Genomic DNA, 26,056 nt, shown 5'->3' with positions numbered 1-26,056 from the left:
GGTTAAACTCAGTGCCGTTTTGAAATGTTCAGTCTGCCATCTTGATTCAAAATGGCATCCAGCTATATCCAAGCAGAGATAAAAACTTGCTGTGATTTCAGGAACCACCTTGCAAAATGTTGTTAGATATCTTAAGACGTGTCCAAATGCACAGGCAAAGAAAAAAACCTGACCAAAATATATAGTAGCTTCACTTCCTTCATTTTGATTTGTTTGTGGGGAGGTTAGACAAGGTCACATCAAATATCCAGTGCATTTTCCTGCCACTTTCCTTACTTTAAAACATCCATACAAATTCATGAGGAGGAGCCGGAATCCAGCTTTCAGAAAATCTATGGCCGTTTTCATCACCAAAGAGGAATCTAAATTTGCCATATAAATAGCAGACTGTGGAGTACCAATCTGTAAGGAAAGATTCAAACTGAATATGCTAATTGAACGGTACATAATTATTTAACACCAATATATAGCAGTAATTACAGAGCATACACCACTCTCCATAAATATTATAAAAATGTCACACACCCTCCAGGAGATACAGTTTGATCAGAGACTTTCTATGTTAACCTTGGCTGGCATTATGTATATGCCACCCACAAGTTTGCTGCCCAGAAACTGCTCTGTAATTTTGTATCCAAGATTTGCTAGGTGGAAAAAAGAAAATAGAAAGATGAATTCTCAAAATCCTTTCAATTACGAACAGGGTAAATGTTTGATCTTACCACCTTCATGCTTGCAACAAACCCAGCAAACCACCAGGCACATCTGATTTTTGTAAAAACATGCAACAGTTTTCTGTTTTAGGACAGAACCACACTCTTCTCCTTACACGCTCCTAATTTATTCCTTAAATCACATAGATTACACTGCACCAAAAGACTTTTTTCTTTTCTTTTGAAGGGTTGCAGTCTCTTGGGGCAATCTCTCATGGCCGACATGGCAACAGTCCTCCAAGCATATATTTTTAATTGTGCATTCATTCTGATTCGTGCTCAGGATGATATCAGGGCAGTTATATACTGTAGAATCCTGCATTGAATACTTGACATACTGCTTTGTTTCCAATCAGTGTACATCCCGATACTTCCTGCAGAAATCCTGAAACTTTTTATACCACAATTGTGCTAAGGTTTTGTCCTGCTTTTGGTTCTGTATAGTGGAACAGCATCCCTGCAGAGAGCAAAAATGTAATAACACTGGGGCAGCATTGCAGAAGTGAAATGATGTGTTGGCGGTCCTGTATAAATCCATCACTAATGTGCTGATATTGCATCAATGAAATGTTGCAGAATACACCTGGGAGTGAGAAACTAGTCTATAAGGGCTCTCTACCATGCTTCTACCATCTCCTTTGATTTTGGCATGGGCAAATATTACATTTTGTGGCGGTGTGCTGGCATAGCTATTGGCACAGCTCAATCTTAAGTGTTTGCATACTAAAATCTGATTTGCAGCAGCAAATCTTGATGAGCATGCTGCTAGATAGGTTGGTAAATGAAACAGGAAATAAGGCTTAATAAATTGAATCAGTTCCACCCACCCTACAGCCTCCTTATTTCTTCTCAAAGAAAATCTTCAGAGTCCTTTTTATATCTTAGATCATTTCTTGATGATATTGAAACTCTTAAGGCTATGCCAGCATGAATAATCAAAAATAAGGCACTGTTATAGAGCACTGTGGGATGACTCAGCAGCAGTCCTATATTGCAAGGGCAGTTACTTGGAATTTGTCCCAGTTATAGATGCTAAAGCATTTCTATGTAATATCTAATTCCCATAATTTGTAATTTCCTTCCGAAGTCCTTTCAGGCACTACCTTGAATCAAATTAATATTCAGAACACAGACTGCAATTCAGCAGCACGCAGATTGCATGTTTCCAGAGAACCTCTGCATCATGCATTTGGTACTCTAAGCACAGTGATGTGAAGAAAATGTTTTACTGGAATTTCTTGTTCCTCTGCACCTGCTGATTTCATCCCATTTTTACCACCACTGTTATTTACTTCCCCTAGTGTAAATCTCCACCACAATTTCCACCTTTCTTTTCAGCGCGATTCAAATTAATAGCCAAAGTGGTACTGCCAAGAGTATGAACAGCTGTAGATGAGAGAGTTGGTAAGCATTTTATTTTTCTGACCGAATCTGCTCTGCTCTTCAAAATATTACATTGAAATACTGTAAATAACTTTTTTAAAACCCACAGGTGAAAGGTATACATCTTGATTATTCCCCCTTCCCTCAAATTTCTCAAAATTCTTTCTGCCTATTATGTCTGTATCATCATTGCGTGGACAGGCGGAGTCCCCAGATCCCGCGCGGTCCCCCCCCCCCGTCATGTGAAATAACGACTCATGACAACGTGCTATGGGATTAAATTGGCCACAACTTTATTAACTTTCAAATGTGGGTAGACCTTGGCTCAGGCATTGGGCGTTCTCCCTCCCCAATCCCCAGCCGGGGACCTAGGGAGCATCAGGGTTATCCAGTGCGTGTTGGGGGGATGGGCCGGCTCTGGAGAACATATGTTCAAGCAGAGATAGCCGCCCCCGTTACACCGCCGCTGCAGGGGAGAGCAATGACGACCTTTCGGCGTACGGTCAAAGCCTCCCTTCAGAAACCCCTTTAACGGGGAACCCTGGTATCGCCGCCGCAAAGAGGAAGAAGGACTAAAGGATTCCGCCCAAGGCCTGATACCGCCAAAGTTGTGACGTTTTGCTACGGGAAAGGCGAAACCTGCCAATGCAGGGAAATTCATTTCCGGCCCTTTAACAGCGACCCTAACGTAGCAGCGCCCACATACCTGTGAAGAAAAGTTAACCTGCAAATAAGACATTAACTGAGGGTCGGTGGGGTGGGAGAAGCTCTGGAGCCAAGTGAGGATTCCCAGGTAAGATCCTCCCTCTATTGTGTGGGCAGGTAATCCCTCCCCTACCTGGCCTGGTCTCCTTGGCAACGCTTCCCCCAGGTGGGATTGGACAACTGACTGAGGTAGGCGGAGACCTCCAGGTATCCCACCTGAGGGAAGGCAAACCAAGCCTATGCTGTTGGAGCAGCTCCAGATCTAGGGGCTGTGCGCGTCCACGCAAAGGGCGCCCCCCGTTTTAAGCGTGGAGTGGTCATTGTCATCATAAGGCCTGACAGAGGCATGGGGAATCCCAGACTAGGGACCTGAATGCAGCTCCCACCCCATCCTTTATTTCTGGTCCTTTAATCTCTCTCCAGGCCATACATGCACCACTTTGGTCCACACTTTTCTCAGGTGCTTTTGCCTGGCCGGAATGTGTCTTTGAACTATACTAAGGCCTCTTTACTTGATGTCATGTGCTGGCTGGACGCAGAGGAGTAGTGGGAGGCACTACCTGGTGAAACCCCAAGTAAAGAAGGCTCAGAGGGAGAAGAGAGAGCAGACTGGGGGGAGGAGGTGTTAGAAGCTAACGAGGTAACAGGGTTTAGTGAGATGGAAGAATCTGTGGTAGATAGCAGTCCAGAACTGGAGGCAGAAGGGGAGGCTAGAGAGGAAGGAGACTAAGAGACAGCAATGAGTCTGGCTGGTGAGGAAGCTAGGCTGACTCCCCTCCTGCAGTGACCAGCTCCCTTCCCTGAATGTATATGTTGTGGTGGGAGGGGGAGAGGATGTTGAAAAGTTCTGGGTGGGCGTGCGTTTCAACATTCAGTGTGGTTGCGACAGGATAAATAGAGACTTGTACATTCATTTCAAAATGGGATCTGGTATTACTTGAGTTAGTACATGTTTGTTATAGCTGAGCCATTTCTTTGTTAGGGAGATTGGTTGATATTTTTCCAATGGGACATAATGGTTGGGAAATATTCTGAAGATCAAGAATTAGCTATCACAACTTTGAAAAAGTGATGCCTACCAGCTGCCAGGGGAGCAGCTGACATAAAGGTGGGTGGATGCAGTTAGGAAACAAACCAGCTTGGAACAGAGACAAAGAAAGACAGAAGCAAAGAGAGACATCAACTGAAGACTAAGCACATCTTGGGAGTCATCTCTTGCTGAAGAGCTGGTGTAGGATAGCAGGTCTGCTGCTTATTGGGCTTGCTTCCACTTATGTTTGTATATTCACAAATAAATATACTAATATGAAATATTGTACAGATTCATGCCGCAGCCTTTTTTATCAGGCTTTTAAAAGTTGTAATATTGGCTTGGAAAACTGACACCTTATTAATGTTATTTGGCATTTGAAGGGTTATAACTTAGTGGCAGGCAGTGGAAGACAGGAGGGCCTGGCGTGCACTGGTCCATGGGGTCACGAAGAGTTGGACACGACTAAACGACTAAACAACAGCAACAACTTAGTGGTAGAGCATCTGCTTAGCATGCAAAAGATCTCGGGTTCAATTCCCAGCATCTCCAGCTAGAACTGGGAGAGAACCCTGTCTGAAATCCTGGAGAGTTGCTGCCAGTCAGTGTAGATGGTACTGAGCTAGATGGGCCAATGGCCTGACTCAGTATAAGGCAGCATCCTATGCTCCTCGTAATTTGCTTTTAGGTATGTATGTTTTGGTTTTTGTATGCAACCTAGGCAATAGAAAGCTAACCTAGGTAGTATTGCCCCTGGAATTTCTTGCCACTGGTCAAGTGTGCAGAAAGTGTGCATCTGTACATTCAGATCTGCACATTGCTTATGTGTGCATAATTATTTGATTTTAAAGTAAATTCTGGAGTTCTTTTAGAAATATTAAGCAGAACACAAGCAAACAACCATCACTTGGAAAACATCAGGAAACCAAGGCTTACAAATGTTGGATTATGTGTGGAAAGAAAAGTGAACACTTTTAGCTGATGCTCACAAAGCAGGCCCACTGGTAATTCTGGGAACAAAACATAGTGTCTGGACAAACACTGCCATAAAAAGTACTAATGGATTGGAAAGCACAGGGATTTCATTTTGGCAGGCTTTCAAGGTTTAGCTCAGCATCCCAGGCTTATGTGGAACTACCGGTTTCTTTTTGTAGCTGCTTTGACATGTGGTTACATTAAATAGACTCTGTAGCACTTTCCGTCCTTGGAATAGGTTCCAATTGAAGTACATTCTACGTTGCTTTTAGTAAACCAAGACCAGTATTGATGTCTTCTGCTGCCATTGTTGTCATGCAAAATAAATATGGAAGAAGGATGATGAAATGCATCCATCCTATCTAATTAGAATAGGAGGCAAAGGCACAGATACCATTCTTAAAGACACTCTGACACCCAAAACTGATAGCACCAGCAATGGTACTGGCCTGCTACTTTGATCCAGCAGAGTTGCTGTCTGTCAAGAGACTGCCAATGTGCAGTCAGGGCATGATCATTACAGTGCAGGTCACATGAGTCACTTGAATGTCATCACCAAATCACAATTCGCCAGCTCATTCTTTTGCATTGGCTCAGCTAACAAATCTAAAGTACACAAGATTCTTGCAGCACTGTGTTTCCTATAGAATGTAGACACATGCCATTTTTAGGTGTACAGCTAATGGCTTTTCAAATATTGTTTCAAGGCACAAAGTACGGATGTGACAAAAATCTGTTTGCAAACATATGTAGTGTCATAAAGACACACTAACTGGAGAGCTGTAGTTGGTTGTATCTTGGCTATACATTCAGCAGCAAATATGTCTGGCAACATGAGAAATGGACTTCAGTTTCAATACCACACCTAGTTTTATCTGTTCCTGACTGATTTTCATCTGAGTCAAGCCCACACTTTTCCTGGACTGTTCCAAAACTCTTGCAACTATCCTGAGAGTTTCTCCTTAAAGTTCCAGAGATATCAGAACAAGATTGCTGTCAAGATACAATAGGTACCCACTATCTGCACTTTTCAGAAACAATGGAAGACACTGTTGTTCTGATAAGCTTTACTAGCTGGCTGAATACCTCTCTACCATAGGTGTCCATTTTGGATTGATTTTTAACTCCTCTCATTGTTTTTGTACTGTTTTGTAACTGGCTTTTAAACTGTTTTTATTATATGTTATAAATCAATTTGGAACATATGTGGAAGGTAAGATATTTCCATTTATTCAGGCTTTTGGCAGTTAAATTAAAATCTACTGTGCTGTTCATAATAATGTTTCAGGGTACGTTCCTCTTACGGAAAGAATAAAGGCTTAAGAATTCTGGTTATTTGTATTTATTTATTAACTACTTAGATTGCCAACCTAGTTTGGGTATTGTGTTAGAGTTACTGGTTCCTGCCCCTCCTGCCCAAATTTATTATATAATGCAGGAAAATTGTGTGACTTGAAAGAAGAAGATTTGGTTTCTATGCTCAACCTGCTTACAATTTAAAATAGCAGCTTTGGCTTCTTGAATATATTTGTTTAGAAAACATTTGCACTCAAAATCTTCTGGGGATTATCTGCCCTGCAATGCAATGCAGGTGGGCCAGCTGCAGAGCATTAAAAAGCGGAGCACAGATGGGAGGTCTGGCCTCAAAAGGAAGTGGGGAGGGGAGGTAATACCATTTGGGTGGGGATAATCCTGGGTTTAGAAGGTGAGACAGGGTAGGGTTGGTTGGGCAACACAGTGGAAGGTTAGCTAATTACTCAAGCTTTTGGCTGAATTCCTCGAAAATAGCTTACAGTCTTTTGCGTGTTAAGTGTAGTTTCAAAAGTGTGGCGTTGAAATTACTGTCATTTTCTAACTTTAGATACTGGGTGTCCAAAAACAGTAAACAAAGTGTATTTTCACCACCACAACAGCATATCATAGACGTATTTATTCCTAACCTCCCAATTTTTTTTATTTCTTCTGGATGGAAAAGCAACACTGAATTATTACTTTCCCTGCAAGGGAAGCTTTGCAGCTAACCACTCCCATAAGTAGTCAAAAGTTTCAAAAGAAGAGCATTTGTGTGTGAAAAGAATACAGTACTGGATACCTTTAGTGTTTGCAGTAGTATTTGTTTAATTCATAAACATGGTGCTACTTTGCAAAGAAGTCTTCCCCTTCAGACCTGCCCTTGAAACATACTTTGGGACCGGGTCAAATACATGTTGGAAATGTAAAGAAAAAGAAGGGGCTTTTTATCTTATGTGGGGGGAATGTAGAGAAGTTTTAAAAAATTGGGAAATGATATATAATGAATTGAAGAAAATGTTTAAAATGACATTTGTTAAAAAAAAACAGAAGCATTTTTGTTAGGGATTGTAGGACGAGACCTGCCAAGGAAAACAAAGAATTTATTTATGTATGCAACAACAACGGCAAGAGTCTTGATAGCACAAGGATGGAAGAATGAGGAAACCCCAACAAAAGAACACTGGCAAGAGAAATTGATGAACTATACAGAACTGGCTAAACTGACATACAAACTATGAGATAAGGACAACTGTGACTTTAAAGAAGAATGGGAAATTTTCACAAATTACTTAAAAAGACAACAAAATGAATTGGACTCCTTGGCAGGTTTTGAATAAACATACACAAATTTATCAATTGATAACATGGTAGACAGATAATGTGAGGATTTGTATAATTTTATAACATGCAGAGAATAATATGGGCTGAGAAATCAGAGAGAGAAGCTAAGGGAAGTCCTGGGGGCGAGGGAGGGTTTGAGGGGGGTGGGGGGAAATAATCAATATGATATGTTTTGATATGTTGTTATGTTGAAATTGCTAATAAAAACATTTTTTTGGGGGGGGGGAGAAACATACTTTGGGAAACTGTAGATATAACTGTATAGAAAGTTGCCTTAGACTAAGTTGTACACTGACTGGCATTGGATCTTCAGGTTTTCAGATGGGAATCTTTCTGAGCCCCCGTTGGAAAGGTCGGGGGCTGAACTTTGGACCTTTTGCACACAAAGTATGCACTCTACCCCTCAGCTGCAGACCTTCCAAAGTATACACTGAACATGCATACAAACTGTATGCACGCTTTTTCATAAGTTGTGCATCAGGAAGAGTGTCCAGTGCAATATCCTACACATGCTCAGTATCTCTTCCCAGTGGGGTCATAGAAACCGCTTTATTCTGAGTAAGACATTCTGTTCATCTAGTTCAATATTGTCTACGCTGACTGGCAGTGATTCTCCAGGATTTCAAACCGGGGTCTCTTCCCAGCCATACCTGAAGATGTTGAGGAGTTATGCTGGGACCTTTTGCATGCAAAGCACTGAGTCACAGCCCTTCTTTTGGATGTGTGGCAGATGTCACAGTCCTAATATAGTTCCATCGATTAGTTAATCCATGCAAGTAAAGAGGTATAAAGGGCCTGAATAAGGATTATGAAGCTGTATTGACATTACCTGTGTTTGTGTAATGGAGTCTTTAGTGGTTTCCCTAAAAGATATGTTTCATTCTGTTCATTTGTTTACGTATTCTGTGAAGACATTCAGCAAACAATATAAGCTTTAAAACACCTACAGTTCCTCTTTACTTCAATTTTGAACACTGTGAATGTCCAGCACTCATAAAAAACCTATTCTAATGGGATTTGGTTTAAAACTAACACACCTCCCATTCAAAATAAAGAGCACATATAATCCTTTGCATTGTTGTCTTCTCTCTCTTACATGCAAAATACAATATAAATCATGGTTTTGCATGAACAAATATATGCATGGCTTTATGGAATGAATATTATGGTCTCATTGCTCTGCTGCTGGTTGTTCTGCTGCTGCTGCTGCTGCTGCTGCTGCTGCTGCTCCTGCTGCTGCTGCACTACCCATGACTAAACCTTGTTTTGGCTTAGTGTTACATCCAAACATGTGGTTGTGGTTTGTCTCCATCAGACAAAATGAAAGAGGCAAGCAAAGAACAAGCTTTGGTTATGGCTCATGGTTTGTCTGGAACAAGACAAACCACAAACCTGGGTTCAGACACAACACTAAGCCAAACCATGGTTAAGTCACAGATAGTGCAGCAGCACCAAGGGAGTAGTGCTACGTACACAGTCTTCAGTCTGAAAACCCACACATAGTTTAGCTTAACGTGATGAGGAAACCAGATCAATGTATGACATCAGCAAAACAGTTTAGACAAAGAGACCTGAATTAGTTTACTATAGTAGATAAAATAGTCTAGATAAAGTAGCCATACTTGTTCTGATCAATGTATGCTGTAATGTTTGTACAGCTGTGAATAGTATTCAATTAGTAGGAGTCAGATTGGACAACAAACATCTAGCCAAGCAAGAATAGTGTTCATTCCAAAAACCTTTCTTCAATAGTGAACTCAACTTTTCCCATTCAGGAATTGCAGTTATGTAAACACCTGCAGCACTGAATTTCCTGTCATGTTTCTCTTGCTGGCACAGGAGCCACATTAGCTAGGGGGTTGGCAACTATAGGTAATATGCATCTAGCCACTTTCTCCATCTTATACCTTCATATGTATGCCTGTATCCATGATTATAGACACCCAGCATTCTGAAATAAAAACTTTTTAAAATATTTGTTATCATTTTCAAATAATACACATACAATGCAATCTAGAGAGGAAGTCACACTTTCACAATCATTATGTGTTCCCATATTTTCTAAATAATTCTCAAAGTGGTTTAACAATCAGTCCCTCTTCCTAGGGAACTCTAGGAATTGCAGGTGAGTGAGGGGAATAGGAATGCCTCCAAAATTCTCAGCACCCTTACCAACTGTAGTTCCCAGGATTCTTTGGGGGAAGCCATGACTGCTAAATTGGCATAATGGTGCTTTAAATGTCTGGTGCAAATGATGCAGCAGAAACTCTGCAGGAGTCTGGGCAATCTCAGGCAAAATTTATTGAACTGAGTTCTCTAATGTGCATATTTTGTTGTGTTTCCCCTGGTGACAGCCACAAATTTAGCATATGTAGCATTTATTATTATGGAAGTGGAGATCTGTTCAGTGGCGTAGCGTGGGTTGTCAGCACCCAGGGCAAGGCAAGTAATTTGCGCCCCCTAACCCGTGGATTTGCGCCCCCTAACCCTAACCCCCAGATGTTGCACCCGGTGCGGCCGGCCCCCCCTGCACCCCCCACGCTACGCCACTGGATCTGTTAACTATCTGTATGACATGCAGATAATTATTAAAGGGAACCCAAAAATGTGGAAATTCTGCTGATGCTGATCTCATGATTCTGCATTTCAAGCCACCAGATAAAAGCAGAGGTGGAGGGAGCAAAATGGGTGTTCTGTGTGGTTTGTGGAGATTGTATTATTAGAATGCTGGGGTGAGGATTAGTTTCACATACTGAATTGCGCAGTTCCTGTATGGTCTTTGCTCTCTGACTCATTACCTTCCTTCAAAGTCGAGGGGTAATATCTCCTTACTTGACAAGCCTGTTATAAAGACAAAAGTCCATTAATGACGGAGGTGCTCAGGTGAGAGTTTGTTTTAAAATTTAACTATTTGGTGGAAAAAGTTGACGTAAAGCAGAGGTGGAACACAGAAGTCACATTGTACTGGTTAATAGACAAAGAAAAACTACTCAAATAAGTATACAGCAAGAGTGTAAAAATGGTCTAAACAAAGACTCCTGACAACAGTGCAGCCAGTCTAAGGGACACAAATTTTCATCTCTTTCCTTCCGAACTTTGGTGCGACTCCTGCATTCTAGCCACAATGCTTACTTAAAGAACTGCCTGGCATCTTTCTGGAAATCATCACAACTTTAATGCACGAGCTAGGCTGTGTCCATTTATAGTAATACCATCTCCAATAATACCACTGCTGATCTCATGAAAGAAATGCCGCAATGAAAAAGAAAATTGAGTTTGCTTCAGCTCAGATGAACATAAAAGTTTGCCCTGGGAAGGATTTTTTTAAGAAAAGAAAAAGAAAATAGAAAAGAGGAGACTGGGATCAAATTTCCCCATCGAAAAGCAAATGCCCTACTGATAGGCTTTTGTTGAGAAAAGAATTTTTCTTACATATTTAGAATTAAAAGCTCTTAATGTGTGGGTTTTTTTTTCTTATTCTACAGAATTTGTTTTATTTATTTAGTAAATTATGTACACTTCATCTGAGGATCACAGGGCAGTTTACAATATAAAACACAAAAATACATAATATACCGTAGTAACAAACAAAAAGAGTAATGCAACCCTTCCCAGTCATTGTACAGCATATCACACTGAAATAATATGAAAAGGGTTGCATCTAATATTATAGTCATGCTCTATTCGGCCTGAAAATCCTGAAATCACAAAACAAGCATTGTTTCTGGGCTAACTGATCTGTTGTCAACTGTTGTTTGAAATATATAGTGGAATTTGCTGATCAACTGTATGTGATCAGTTAGTGAAATAATCTCAGTTTGGGAGGGAAAAATTAAAATTCTCATACTACAGTTATACCTTTCAATGCCTTATAAACCACTAAATGACAAAACAGGTTATATTATATGCACGTTTTGTCATATGACCGTAAAAAGTTATACCTATAACTATAAAAAACAATTCAAGGACCGCTGACTTACAGAAACATCCCCATGCCTTTTGATGTACCAGTATGTGGAATATTGACTACATAATTTTGGCTCCACATAGGTGTTGGTAACTTTATAAATTTATTAGCAGGGCTTTTAGCACAGGCCTGCTCTTGGGCTTTTCCTAAGAGGGAAGGTGAATTGTGCTTAAAAAGGCAATGTAGCATTAATTCACTGTGACCAAAGGCAACCCAAGAACTGATTATCTCACACCGGCTCATATGAAGTAACTTGAATTTAAAGCTAAATATTGCTGTTGCTTAATATTGAGCCTTACGCAGGACATAAAATGGCCAGAAGTGGCAAGCAACAATTTCATTAACATTCTGTACGAAGAACATAATAGCTTGGCTGTTTTGATCAACAGGAACCTGTTGTCCAAAAAAGCCCCAAACAAACAGGGTGACTTATGGTATTTATTTTGTTCTTATTTCCTACTCCGTCCCAGATTCTCAGGATGGCATCCTGATGATCTCATGTACCATCCAAACAACTTCATTGAGACAAAGATTGCAGGCGGCCATTCACTGAGTGATAGGAATTTGGAATTTGGGTATCCATACTGTACACTCCTATCCACTACATCTGGATAATGTACTCCAGATAAATGGGGCACACTTAATTCAAGCCTCTCTTCACTCTCCTCGCAGCCCTTTCCCTTTAACGCTGCTGTCGCCAGCATTGCTCATCTGCCACACAGGCAAAATGGCTGGCCTGGGAGAAGGGGCTGAGGTAAATCTGTCACTGTTGCTAAGCAACCGCAAGCCACACTTCCTAGGCACTGCCAAGCTGGCTGCTCAATGCTAGGCCTACCAAGCCACGCGGAAAATGGGGCAGCCATTCTTGTCTCAAGGACTACCACCACTTGTAGGAGTTTTCTGAGGTAAAATTTCCCCTTGACCACAGGTATTTATATAATATCCTGACCTCAAAGCTTTCAAACCTAAGCATGATGTTCTTATTTCCTTCCAGGTTTAGGCCCTTGGTACAGAAGACATACTTCTGGTGGGACCACCGGTTGTTAGTAAACATCAGCCGTGCAGAATTGAAATTCCGTGCGCAGCTTCCTCGAGGTGAACATTTTTACCTGTGAAATATTGCCAAATGTATTTCCATTCACAGATAATACAGATGGTCCTTGTTACGCTTCTCACTTCCGCTGCCCAATCACATTTGTACAGTTGCAATCACATCCCCGCTTTCTGTGTAAAGTCGCCACCGTTTTTTCACTAGCCTTGCTCCTCTGGCTTTAATAATAAGATACTTAGCATGGTGTGGAGACAAAAGTGGTGGAAATAGCTTTATGAATTGCTACTGGTCTGCATATCGGGCTACTGTCAAGGCCCAGGACTAGTTCTGATTCATTTCATTTGGACTTTTATTTTTCAAAATGACTTTCTTTATGTAAGTATCTTTTCTCCTGCTCTATAATCGTGTTGAAAATGTCTTACTAGGACTCTTAATAGATGTGCAATCCGATCTTAGGCCTGCTTACTTGGAATTAACCTCCACTGCTCAATGGGGCTTACTCCCAGGTAACAACACAGTCCTATCTATGCCTACTCTGAAGGAAATCTTAGGCCTCATCTGCATTATACACTGAAAGCAGTTTCATGCTGCTTTAGAAAAGTCACAGCTCCTCTTCCCTCCAAAGTATCCTGGGAACTGTAGTTGGTAAAGGTGCTGAAAGTTGTTAGGAGGCGCCTATTCCCCTCCCAGAACTACAACTCTTAAGAGTGGTTGTCAACTTTTCCCTTTTCTTGCGAGGAATCCTATTCGGAATAAGGGAATTTCCCTTTAAAAAAGGGAAATGTTGACAGCTTGTCAGCTCCTCTTCCTAAGGAACTCTGGGAATTGTAGTTTTGCGAGGGGAATGTGTGTCTCCTAACAACTCTTGCCACTGTTAACCAACTACAGCTCCCAGGATTGGGGGTCGAAAGGAAGCCATGGCTGCTCTAAATGCGTAGTGCGGATGGCGCCCTATTGAAGTCAGTGGGATTTACTCCCAGGCAAGTCGAATTAGAATGGCAACCTGAGCATGCCTAGGGATTCTAGCCTTGGTTTATTTCCAGTTAAGTACTGTAACTTCAAGCATCACTGCTGTAACTTGTACTTTGCTCTCTGGATACATGATGGTCTGGGAAACCTGAACTAATTTAGTGCAGGTTGGTCAGTGCTCTCTTACTTGAAGGCTAGGTGGCCTTTTTAAGTCACTGTCTTTAACCCTTCAGCTAAATTGCTGGCAGTCAGCCAAGCACATTTCTGGGCAGGGCTGCCAACTTGAATAAAATATTGGAGGGGCAGGTAAGCCCCACCCTGCATAATTGATCACATAACGCTACGTGCACATACTATTTGAATGCCAATGTCCATCAACTTGGAGGTCCCTTGGAGGCAAATATTTTATTGGGGGGGGGGGAGCGAAGGAACCTCGGTCCCTAGGAGTTGGCTCTTATGTTTGCAGTGGGTGGGGAAAGTTTGAAGGACGACAGCTGATATGAAAAGTGCACCACGGAGGCATAAGAAACCATGAAAGAGGATCCTTGAAACGCTGAAAAGAGCAGCAGCAGCAGTTAGAACGATCGGATTCTGCCCATGTTTGATTCTAAAGGGAGTTCCTTCTTTTGAAGAACGGTTTAAGGTAGCCTGAAGATCAGGAGCAGGATTATCCAGACAGGAGCTGGCTCGTTTCCTTGCAGAATCCGCTCCCCAACTCTCTCCACTCTCTTAATTGCAACGCGAGTTCAGTGCATGCACCAACCCGTGCCTTGATCCCTGTAGCAGATCCCTCCTATCCCCACCTTTAGCGACAGACTGTGGAGCAGGGCTTCCCACCCCGCTCGATTAATTTTTTCCCTCCCCTCATTTTATTTTTATTTCCCTTCCTCGGTCTCAACCGGTTTTTCTAGCCCAGCCTTCTTCGCATAGGAGCAGGGCTAGGCTGACTCACTGTTTGGAAATGGAGTGGGCGTGTGTGTGAATGTAAGAGAATGAATGATGTCAGGCGAGGCTGTGGCAGGGAGGCAGGGAGAGGGAGGGGACGAGCGGAGAGCATGAAACTGGCTGTAAACACAGCGGCGCCTCCAGAAGCAGCCACGGCCCCGCCAGTCCAGCCTGCCTCGAGGCTCCGTCTCCCAGGAGCCGCCCTCGCGCAGAGGAAACCTCTCCAGCTGTTGCACTGCCGAGGTAACGGTGCGTATGGCATTCGCGTAAAGAGGCTGGGATTAAATAAAGAAGAAGAAGAAGGGGGGGGGAGAGCTGTCTGCAAGGGAAAAGGAAACTTTCTTCTAGCTGTTTCTTCTTGCGGCTCCTAGCCCAGTGGTGGGAGTGCCTTGCCTCTAGTTCTGGCCAGAAGGAACTGCAAATGCCAAGGAGCTTGGTTGGAGGCTATGCAGGAGACTTTCCTGCTGAGTGCTGGAACGCAGAACTAGTTCGGAGGCTGTTCCCCTCTCCAAATTAAGTAGGTAAGTTCAAGAGCTGGTGCGTCAGCCAAGGAGTTACTTGTGTATATTGGAAGGAACGAAAACTCCATGGCGCTCCCCCCCCCGAAAAATCTAATGGGGGGATGGGAGAGGTTTGTGGTGCCAAATATGTGAATGAAACCAACCCAGTACTGCTTTTTCTTAAAATGCTTCATATTGCTTCCGAAACTTCTTTATCTCCACCAAAACCTTTTTATTTTTCTATCTGCTTGACTCCAGTTTTTAATAGGGCAGTCCTTTGCATGTCAGTTCACCAGTAAATCCCACTGAGTTCAATTGGACTGACTCCCAGGGTAGTGCAGGTTGCATCCAAAGCAGAAGGACGTTTCTGGGGACTTAAATAAAAGTTGACTGTATAAGATGGTTTGTTGTAAATATGAAACAAACTGACAAAACATTTCTGGCTCAATTTCATTGCCGTAAAATACATGTATTGTGAAAACTTCAAATGTAGGTAAACTTTTCCTTAGCGTGTCACAATTACATAGAAGTAGTTTTGAACTTGGTAATGCCCCGCTGGTTTTGACTGAGCTTTATTAGAAATGTGTAGAAATGTTCTGTAATTCAGTTTATCTTGAATAGTTTTTAGAGACTTTGGAATAATGTTTTTTTTAAATGGTAAGGTTGCTTGTACACATAACATTGTTATACTACGTAGTTTATTATCTAAAAGCAGAGGTTGGACCACTACTGTATGAAATGCAGTTTGGGCTGGATTCAGGCTCAATCTTGCATAGAATAGAGGCAGAACAATTTGAATCCTTTTTATGTAAGGCTGGGGGTGTTTAATTGGATGGAGGTGTACCTCTCCCAGCCGCTGTTAGCCAGTTACCTGTGCATCACTCTGCTGGAGTGGAGCTTCCCCACTTCTGTCTGCTGAATGTGGTATTTCAGGGGCAGGGCTGAGCCAGCCTTGGATCTGTTGGATCCAGAGCTGGCCCTGCATCTGTGTGACAGTGTTGCGTGCAATTTGGATCTGATTGCTGTACCAGGTCCAGGCCAGTGTTGTGGTCCATCTTCCACCTCAGCTACATGCATAGCAGGGCTGCAATGTACTTGTGAGCCCTCTGCTCTGTAAAATCCAACCGGGGTGGAAGGAGTTTACCTTGCTCCATAAGGTTGTTGTGTCCAAATGACGTTTCATTGAATTTAATGGGTTTTGCTAAGCATGATTGAGCCTGGCTCCCATTATTGTTTTAAAACAAAAAAATTCGGCTTGCAAACAAAACAAAGTGCTTTCCATATTCCCATTGTTTTGCTTAGTAAGATTGCGTTTGGTAAGTCTGTTTCATGGATGTAGAAAGTCTTGTTAATAAAAGACAATTGTCGCCCCCCCCCCACAAAAAGTGGTCTCATAGTCTTTCTGTCAGCTGTGTAGTGGGTACTGTAAGCACAAATGTTTGCAAATAACTGCTTTTAAAAAGTACTTGTATTCTTGAGTATTTCGCTTGAGGGATATGGTATAGAGATAGCAGCAGGTTTTTAGATATAGGTTTTAAATCTAAAACTTATTTGGAAGTGAAGGGTATTGACAACAGTAGGCCTGTCTTTAAAGTAAACAAATTTAGCATTCAGGTGTATTACTTTTTAAGGTAGCTTCCATCTGGTTGCAACCCAAAGCCATTCAATCCTGAGTAATCTTATAGATAACTCTGTAATGTTTGGAGGATTACACATAACTACTGAATGAGGAAGACTAGGCAGGAAAAGAAGACAATCTATAACTAGCAAATATGTGACCTGTTACTTTGATGAGTTTACAGTTGTCAGTCTGTTCCCAGAAGACTTCTTTCTTTCTTTCTGTCATTGAAAGTACACTCCTGCCTGCCACATTCTTGAATCAGGCTGAGAAATCAATCTCTCTCTGACCATAAAAGTCTTTATGATCAGTTCACAAACTTCATTTAAATAAATTAAAATATCATAAGAATCCTAATTATACTTTGATTGCTTTGTTTTGTATTCCAGCCTATAATCCCTTGAGCACTTGATACTGAAAGATTTTTGCAACTCTTCAACATACGTATTCTTAATCAACACTTCTCATCATTATACATCATTTGGGGTTTAAACTTTTAATGGCCACATATTGAAATCTCTCATTTCCTTCAGATTATATGTGTATCATGTGAAACTGTTGCATGTAGTAATTTGCATCCAAAGAACCATGAGCAAAAGTCAATTAGCTACTAGCAGTTCTCCACGAATGCTTGTCCAAGCATTCATTTAGTGCTACAATAGATAGATTCCTCTCAAGCTTCAGCAAGTATCAGAACATCTTTGAGTTTATAATAATGTGAGCAGAAGAAACTTTCTGCATCCAACTCAATGTTTTCTGAGTTCTTAACTATAGTAGAAAATTGGAAACTTCATGTTTCTTTTCCATTCACATAATTAATTATATTAATATTTGAACAAAATTAAGAAAGCAGATATCGAACAAGCATTTCTTTTCAACGTATTTAATCCTATTAAAACACAAATATGTCTACAGTTAAAGAAAGAGGAAAGCATGATAGTTTGCATACTTCATTATAAAGGGTAAAGGGACCCCTGACCATTAGGTCCAGTTGTGGCCGACTCTGGGGTTGCGGTGCTCATCTCACTTTATTGGCCGAGGGAGCCAGCGTACAGCTCATGTGGCCAGCATGACTAAGCCGCTTCTGGCAAACCAGAGCAGCGCACGGAAACGCCGTTTACCTTCCCGCCGGAGCGGTACCTATTTATCTACTTGCACTTTTTGGCATGCTTTCGAACTGCTAGGTTGGCAGGAGCAGGGACTGAGCAATGGGAGCTCACCCCGTCGCAGGGATTCGAACTGTCGACCTTCTGATCGGCAAGCCCTAGGCTCTGTGGTTTAACCCACAGCGCCACTTGCATCCCATACTTCATTATAGATGGGATATAATTTGCACTCTAAGCCATTTTTTAACTGCAGTTATTTCCTTAGGGAGGTATCTTGAAGCATAAAACAGTTGAGAATTTTGGTTTACATTTTTAGTAACTGTTACGTTTATATTAAAGTTTGTGACTGCAATGGTTGCTAGCTTTAGGGTCTCTTTTTCTGTAAATAAATCTTAAGACCCCAGTTCCATCTACAGTCAAGGTTGTTTTATGGAACAGCGTGCATCTTCTAGTTTAAGAATTGCCATGTAGGTGTTTGCCTCTCATTCCCTTCTCCTTACAATACTCTCCTTGATTTTGATTCAGTTTCTGTATTGGGCAAAAAAAGAGCACAGCTACATCCATTTTCACATTGCGAAACAAGGATCAGTTTGTGTATATGAAATTGTAACATGAGAAGCAGCCCTTAATGGCTGTAACCACTGAGAATAATCATATTTACAAAAATGGGAGTACTTTGGAGTAAGTGGTTTGAAGACTGCAGCCAAGTAGACACTTTAATGTTCTAGGGCTGCCATCACCAACTGCTCAAAAAGAATGTGAGCAGAAAACTACCTTTGCCAACTTGTGCATTCCTCTATTGGTGTCCTCTGCATGTTTGCAATCTATGTTACAAAGGGATGTATATTAATGGACTTTGCTTGTCTATAGGATTGAATGTGGACTTTCCCTTTTCTATGATTTACTCTAGCTTATGAATTATATTTTTATAGGCTATTATTTTTTATTTAATTTGTTTTATTTGCAAAATATTTATGGTAAGCATTAGCTTGTCTAATTTGCATTTAGGTAAGATAGTCTTTACACAATATTTTTAGCACTATATAAATGCGGGTACCATAACACTTCATTTTAATATGGATACAGAACAGCTATATGCCAAGCAGATGCTGGAAGAATGGCTCTTAACAGAGACATTGCTGTCTTTGCAGATCTCAGCCTGTTAGGAGGCTTATTGTACCATGGACACTACTGTCCCAGATTATTCCAAAGGGCATTAAGAATCACAGACAGTACTGTCCCAGCAGATGCTGTGAGATTTATTTAGGAACTAAAACAGGCATTGATGGGAAAGTTTCTGCAAGACAGATGAACTACTGTTTCCTCAGATGTGCATCTGCTCAGAGAACTGTTTAACTATACTGGCCATGAGCTGAAACTTGGGCAAAGTCAGTGCCATTGACCTTGGTGGGATTTGCTTTTGAGTAAATATGCATAGGATTGGGCTGGTAATAATAAAATAATAACAATTTTATTATTATTATTATTATTATTATTATTATTATTATTATTATTATTTATTAATTATTCCACCCATCTGACTGGGTTGCCTTAACTACTGTGGGCAGCTTCCAACAACTTAAAACACAGTAAGACATCAAACATTAAAAACTTCCCTATACAGTGGTACCTCTGATTACGAACTTAATTCGTTCCGAAGGTCCGTTCTTAACCTGAAACCGTTCTTAACCTCAGGTACCACTTTAGCTAATGGGGCCTCCCACTGCCGCTGCACTGCCAGCACGCGATTTCTGTTCTCATCCTGAGGTAACGTTCTTAACCCAAGATACTACTTCCGGGTTAGCGGAGTCTGTAATCCGAAGTGTTTGTATCCCAAGATACCACTGTAAAGGGCTGCCTTCAGATTTCTTCTAAAAGTCAGATAGTTTTTTATTTCCTTGACGTCTGATGGGACGGCATTCCACGGGGAGAGTGTGACTACCGAGAAGGCAGCAGTCTTATACAGTGGTACCTTGGTTTAAGAACAGCTTAGTTTATGAACAACTTGGATTAAGATCACTGCAAACCCAGAAGTAGGTGTTTCGGTTTGTGAACTTTGCCTTGGAAGCAGAACATGTTCCGCTTCCTGTTGAGTGTAAATTGAGTCCCCCACAGCTATGGGAAAGCACGCCTTGGTTTAAGAACGCTTTGGTTTAAGAATGGACTTCTGGAATGGATTAAGTTCGTAAACCAAGGTACCACATTTGGGAGTAAGGCCCATTCAACCTTATGGGACTTATTCCCATATACAGGATTGAGCTACACTGCAGTTCAACTTATTTGAAAGTACATTCCAATTGAAATCAGTTGGATTTACCGGTACATCTGACCTATGTAAAATATTCGGCTTTTGAAAATGTAAGTTGTACCGTCTCACTATTTTTTGCACATTTCCCAGTTTAAGTAGAGAAAAATAAAATAAAACATGGACTGTAAGATAGTAAAAATACACGTTTCTTGGTTAATGTGTATACCATGGTTATCCTGTTCAGAAAAACTGGGAGAGAAAAACCAAACAGATAATTGGCCGAACATGTGCCAACACTCTGGTTTTGTTTCTTCCTGTCATAGCACAAAGGGTGGGAACAGTTGAATAGCTGCTCATTCATGGTAAATTGTGGTTAATAGCTTATCTTTGCATGCAAGAGTGGTTAATGACTGCATAGATATGTGGCATCATACTGCATAACCGATGCTGCCTGAATGAAGGCAATAACATGTTGGAGAGAAGTGCATGGTAGCAGTTATTGCTATAGAATTTTTGTTTTCAAGTTTAGTTGTTCTGTATATAGTCATTTTTTAATTTAAAAAACTTAATTTAGGTGAACCACCCATACTTTATTAGTTGTCCAAGATTACAAGGCCTATTATAGCACACTTTTGGGCTTTTTATTTCAAGTTTTTAATGGTAGGTAACTTTTTGGAATGCACATTGCTGTGGCTAGTATATATTATATGTCAGTAGGTACTAGATGGAAGATAAAAGTGATTTGGTGCCAGTGCAAAGGACTCTCAGTCTTTCCCTTTAAACAAAACCAGGGGAATGCCAGTTTTTCTGAGTCACTGAAATCATAGTAAAATTATATAGAAATACAGGCACCAGAGCCTGCAATAAACCCAGATGCCAACTTTGCTGCTACATACACCCGGACAACACCATTACTGGCCCCAACAACATCACACATACCATCTCGGGACTATTTAATTGCTCATCGTCTAACATTGTGTATGCCATCAAATGCCAACAGTGTCCTTCAGCTCTCTATATTGGACAAACAGGCCAAACCTTACGCCAAAGAATAAATGGACATAAATCTGACATCAAGAATCACAAAACAGAGAAACCAGTAGGAGAACACTTCAATCTCCCAGGACATTCTATACAAGATCTCAAAGTAGCTGTTTTACTACAAAGGAATTTCAGAAATAGACTGGAAAGAGAAGCTGCTGAATTGCAACTCATTACCAAACTTAAAACCATGGAGAGACCTGGTCTGAACAAAGACATTGGATTCTTATCTCATTATACATGACTAAGCCATTTTTCACCTTCTCACCCCTTGCCTTTTCCTGTAAGACCTACTGCAGTCGTTAAGAGTCATCAACAGGCTCATCTCAGCTATCTGCCAATCTCCCTTCTGAGTAATACCCCTCCCCACCTTCTCACTATATAGAAGGATCTGGCAACTTCTGTTTCAGTGTATCTGAAGAAGTGTGCATGCACACGAAAGCTCATACCAAGAACTAACTTAGTTGGTCTTTAAGGTGCTACTGGAAGGAATTTTTTTATTTAGAAATACTGTATGTTAGACATATACAGAACAGAGGTGAAGGGACTGTATCAGAAGACTAGTAAGAAAGGTCACAGTGTGGATTAGCTAATAAACTTTAGTTCAGATAAAGTATATAGTATAGATCAGGGGTCAGCAATGTTTTCTGAGACCAGTCCGGTCCACTCCCTGGCAGACCTCTTGGTGGGCCAGAGCGTGCGCGCCCGCTTGTGCTCTCAAGTTATTTCCGGTATTCTTCTGGGTTGGAAGAGTGCCAGAAATAGGGTGTGCACAGCTGAGTGGGAGAAGGCAGGCAGACTCCTCGGAGGCCCCAAGGAGCATCCTGCCGCGGCTAGCCCCGTCCCTGGGCGCAGATACCCCAGGTGCCTGATCAGCTTGCTCCGCCACTGTCTCACACAGATACAATCCTATGCTCACAGAGATTTGTACAATACACTAAATCTGCTGCTGTTTAGACCTGGTTCCACTTCATGGCTGCTTTGAAAATAAGAATTGTAAAAGGAAAAGTTACGTGCATATGTTGTGAACCACTCTGTAATATTCAGATGAAGGGAGGTATACAAATTTAATAAATAGTAATAAAGTGATAATTGTACTGTCCATGGCTGTTCATCCAAGCATGGAGATCCATGCACGTCACAATATCTTTGAGCAAATCGTAGATGAATGTGGATGACACATCTGCTGAGGACTTGCATACATGTTAAACAATTATTGTGTCCTAATCTTAAATATAATAGACAGAAAAGCCTTCAACGATGTTATAAGTTTGTGGCTAGGCAATACTATCCTAAAATATCTGGATTCAGTAAAGGGTTAGAATTTAAGCCACCCCCATATTCCAAAGTCTAGTGGGGGCTGGAGTTTAAACCAGTTTTTCTGTGTCCAGGAAACAGCCTGGCAAGAGAACCATCAAGAAATAATAACTGGAATGGTTGGGCCTTTTAGGAAGGCCATTAACAGAGACTCTCTGGGTCAGAGAGAAACTGGGAAAGCTTATCCATGAGATGAGAAAGTTAACAAAAAAAAAAGGCCATAGTTTTAGGAGGGAAGGGCAAAATTGCAGTGGGAGATGAGGTTAGCGAATTGGGAAAAGTCCCTTTTGCAATCTGGAGGGGGGTGTGTGTGCAGAGCATGAAATGGACAGTCTGTTTTATGCTGCAGAGAAGATTAGACATGATGTTTGGGGTCTCTTGGAATCCAATGCTGCAGCAGTAGGAGGAACAAGACCCTCTTGGGGTGTGAATTCTCTGCCCTCTCTCCATCTAGGTCCAGGTTGTATACATGTGTAAATAAATCATATATCATAAAGACATCACAGTCTCCACTGTGTCTCTTTGTTCCAAAAGGAAACACAGAGCTTGGTAAGCGTGCCTGGTACTTCTAGAATCTCGCACTTCTCAGAGATTGGGTTGCCTTGTAACGATATGAAGTGGGGGGGGGGGGATATGGAAGAAATCACAGGGGGAAAATGGGTATTATTGAATTATTATCCAAAAGAAAAAATTGGCAAGATGTTGTTGGACAGACAAAACATTTCCCCCCAAGGAACAATAATTTGGATTAGTGAAATTCATTTTTTCAAGATAGCTATATTTTCAGATCAGTATTCTTAACTTGTAGTCCTGTAGATTACCCCTATTTGTTTTGTTGTAGTGCAGCCTGAGGTTGTTTCATGAGGCCAACAGTCTTATTCTTAGATGCTCTTTATTATGTCAGATGTGGATCATAACAAATAGGCTTAATCAGTATTGGACTGTTGTTTGTTATGTGAGCTTCCCTAGGTTTAGAAGTAAGTCTTATTGACTGAGGAAATAATGTTTCTATTTCTTGTCATTAAATCTAAGTTTGCTTAGTCTCTATGGATGTTGTCAGTAATTGTGGTTCATCCTCCTTTAGCCTGTTGGATCAGGCCAAATGCCTGTCTCATTCAGCAGTCTTCTCTCACATTGGCCAAACAGATGCCCTTGGGCAGATGCCCAGAAGCAGAACCAGAGCTCAACAGCACTCTCCTCACCTTCAACTCCCAACAGCCACACAGAGGTATAGTGCCTCAAATAGTGAAGGTAGAACCTCAGGCTTCATCACAAACATTAATATGCTGTGCTACGAGTATCACTGTGGTGTAGTGGTTAGAGTGTTGGACTAGGACCTGAGAGACCAGGTGACCTGGGGAAATGTATCTCAGCCTACCATTACAGGATTGTTGTGAGGATAAGTTGAAGATACGGAGAACCATGTATGCCCTTTTGTGTGCTTTTTAGAGGAAAGCTGGGATACAAATATAAATAAGCAAACTATTGTTTGTTGTGAATGAGCTTCAGACTCATACCCCACCCCTTTTTGTGTGGCATTGGAGATGAGTTTCGAAACTTCTCCTTCTGTTTTTCTTTAAATATAGCTTGTTGTGTCATATGGTTAATATTAACTTCTTTCAGAGAAATGACAGTTAACATTAACCACAATTAGCCAGTTGACAAGAAGCTGGGTAAGCAGAAACCTCCAAACTCCTCACAACTGCACTAGAGCAAAGAGGGTAAGTAGATTGTGAGCCTGAGGTTCACCTGGGCTTATTTGTGTCAAACTAAAAATATAGTTTAGTGTGATGCTTGAACACAGCCAATAAAATAAAATGTTTTGAGCATTTTTAGTAAAGTGAGAATTGAGTGGTGGAGCAATGTTGTAGTGTAAGGAGAGTCTGATTGTTAAGTGATTGTGTATGTGGAGGTTGTGTATTTAGATTTGGGTAGTGTGAATCTGTATGTAAGCGATGTTGTTGATCGTATTATATTTTTAAAGTTCATGAGATTGTTTAGATGCTATATACTTCTGCTGCATTTTTATGTATCTTCTGTCATCAGAGCCAGCCCACCCATGAGGCAGGGCGAAGCAGCTGCCTCAGGTGGCAGAAAGCATAAGTGGCAACATCACCACTGGAATGTGCCTCTTGGTGAGAGGAACGCTTTCTGGCGTGCAGCATTCTTATCTTCCCCAGCCTTGGGGCAGAGCAGACAAGCGGCAAGACCTTGACCTTGCAGAACACCCTCCTCTGTTCTGTTTTGTTGCGGACGGAGGGTGTTCTAGCATTGGGGCAAACACACAGCAGTTAATTACACATGCTCATCTAGCTAGGGATGTAGATGGCATCCTGCTTCCATATGCATAGTGCCTTTAATTAAGCTGGGGGAAATGCATTGTTTCTGTATTATGGTGGTAATACCATATTATAAATGTTATAGTGGGTCAAAGTTCTTCATCCACAGTTCCTTTTCTCTTTTATCTCTATTTAAACACGTCCATAATTATGCAGCATTATTTGAGATTGTTTTCTGCTTTAGTACTCTGATTGTATGCATGCCTGTATGAAAGCCAGGCATGGCATCTAGAATCATTTGGACATGTGTGAACCCACAATTTTAGCCTGTGCTTTGTTTTTGAAAGACTGAGATAGATATATATATATATATCCCTGCTATCTTAGATATAGCTGTCAAGGAGCAATAGGGCTAAAAATCCAGCAAAACTGACAAGAGTTGTGGCCCAGGACATGCCTCTTTCTCATCATGAAATGCTTTTCTAATATACTGACTGCTCTTTTGATGTTCCTTTCTATGATAATGAGAGAATTACAATTTTACTTTTTTTTAAAAAATGTAGTTGCTAATAATTCCAGAAAGCAGCTAGATCACAGTTGTCTATTTTTCTGTCAGGCAAGTGATAGTGATTCTTGATTATAGAGATAAATGGGTTAGGATTGTCTAATGTTGCTTCTGAATAACCAGGACCTCACTGATGTATGTTGCAATCATTTTACTGGTGAATAATAGTGTTAATGTTCCAGTTACTATGGTAAAAGGTAAAGGACCCCTGGATGATTATGTCCAGTCAAAGGCAACTATGACACATAATATAACATATTTCAGTGAGAGTTTTAAACTGTGTCAATAGAAACCTCTTTAACTTAGACTGTTTTGGGTAAAGCCAGACTGTCAAATGAGTATCATGCACACCTTTATTTGTGCTGGTATTTACAGTGGTCTAGCTAGGGCGGTTGGGACCATTTTGGTGTTATACAAAGGTTAAAAAGCCACCCATCCTAACTTCAGTGGGCCAACAGCAGAAAATAAGAGGCTGGCTATAATAAATGATATATGAAGTCCTGATACCATACTGTTTGCTGTGCACCAATTGGTGAAACCTTTGATCACTAGTGTTGTATGGCTGATGCTTCAAGGAAGGGTTTTTCGTAACATTCTTCACATAAATGGGAACTAGTAGGTGAAGTGCCATAGCTCTGCGATAGAGCACATACTTGGAAGGCATAAAATCTTCATTCAATCCCTGGTACTTCCAGTTAGAACGATCATGGGTAGCAGGAGGTGGGCACTGTTGTCTGAGACCATAGAGAACTGGTGTCAGTCAAAGTTGACACTGGTTGCATTTAGGTATCATGCTGAACCATAGTTTATCTTGATGAGAATGACCCTAGATGATCCTTAAATTCCAGGGCTTTCTAACCCCCTCTCCTCTTCCAGTGTGACTGCAATGAAGTGATTGGAAGCTTTCATTTAGCAGTTTAGCATTACATCTGACTTCTAAATTGTGGTTAATTTTGACTGTGGTTTGTTTGAAACAAGGCAACTTCATAAACCACAGTTTGAAGTTAGCT

General features: G+C 41.2%; 1 protein-coding gene and 1 long non-coding RNA gene across 9 annotated transcripts in view; one reads left to right on the top strand and one right to left on the bottom strand.

Annotated features, from left to right (window-relative positions):
* Nucleotides 1–464: 464 nt before the first annotated feature.
* LOC308594779 lies at nucleotides 465–13,597 on the bottom strand. 4 transcript variants are annotated; one of them, XR_014011597.1, is made up of 4 exons: nucleotides 12,517–13,597; nucleotides 10,194–10,281; nucleotides 8,270–8,343; nucleotides 465–2,099 (listed from the first exon to the last, which is right to left on the bottom strand). It is a non-coding gene; the product is annotated as an uncharacterized lncRNA (long non-coding RNA). The 4 variants fall into 4 exon arrangements; XR_014011598.1 differs by lacking the exon at nucleotides 12,517–13,597 and adding an exon at nucleotides 12,357–12,459 and having other exon boundaries at nucleotides 493–2,099; XR_014011599.1 differs by lacking the exon at nucleotides 12,517–13,597 and adding an exon at nucleotides 12,069–12,134 and having other exon boundaries at nucleotides 493–2,099.
* An 861-nt stretch (nucleotides 13,598–14,458) lies between these two features.
* The window catches only part of SGMS2 (sphingomyelin synthase 2), a 32,564-nt gene continuing 20,966 nt past the window's right edge, over nucleotides 14,459–26,056 (top strand). The window contains exons 1-2 of one of the 5 annotated variants that reach the window (XM_081208159.1): nucleotides 14,459–14,621; nucleotides 14,744–14,889. The gene's annotated coding sequence lies outside the window, so the exon portion shown is untranslated. Of the gene's footprint in view, nucleotides 14,622–14,743; nucleotides 14,894–23,833; nucleotides 23,924–26,056 lie in introns of those variants that run through there. The other 4 variants (XM_081208158.1, XM_081208156.1, XM_081208155.1 and 1 more) reach the window with 4 other exon arrangements.

This window comes from Podarcis bocagei (genome assembly GCF_964188305.1).
Source record: "Podarcis bocagei genome assembly, chromosome: 9".
Classification (NCBI taxonomy): domain Eukaryota; kingdom Metazoa; phylum Chordata; class Lepidosauria; order Squamata; family Lacertidae; genus Podarcis; species Podarcis bocagei.
The sequence above is the reverse complement of the archived record's forward strand: the minus strand, read 5'-3'. Positions and strand labels throughout refer to the sequence as shown.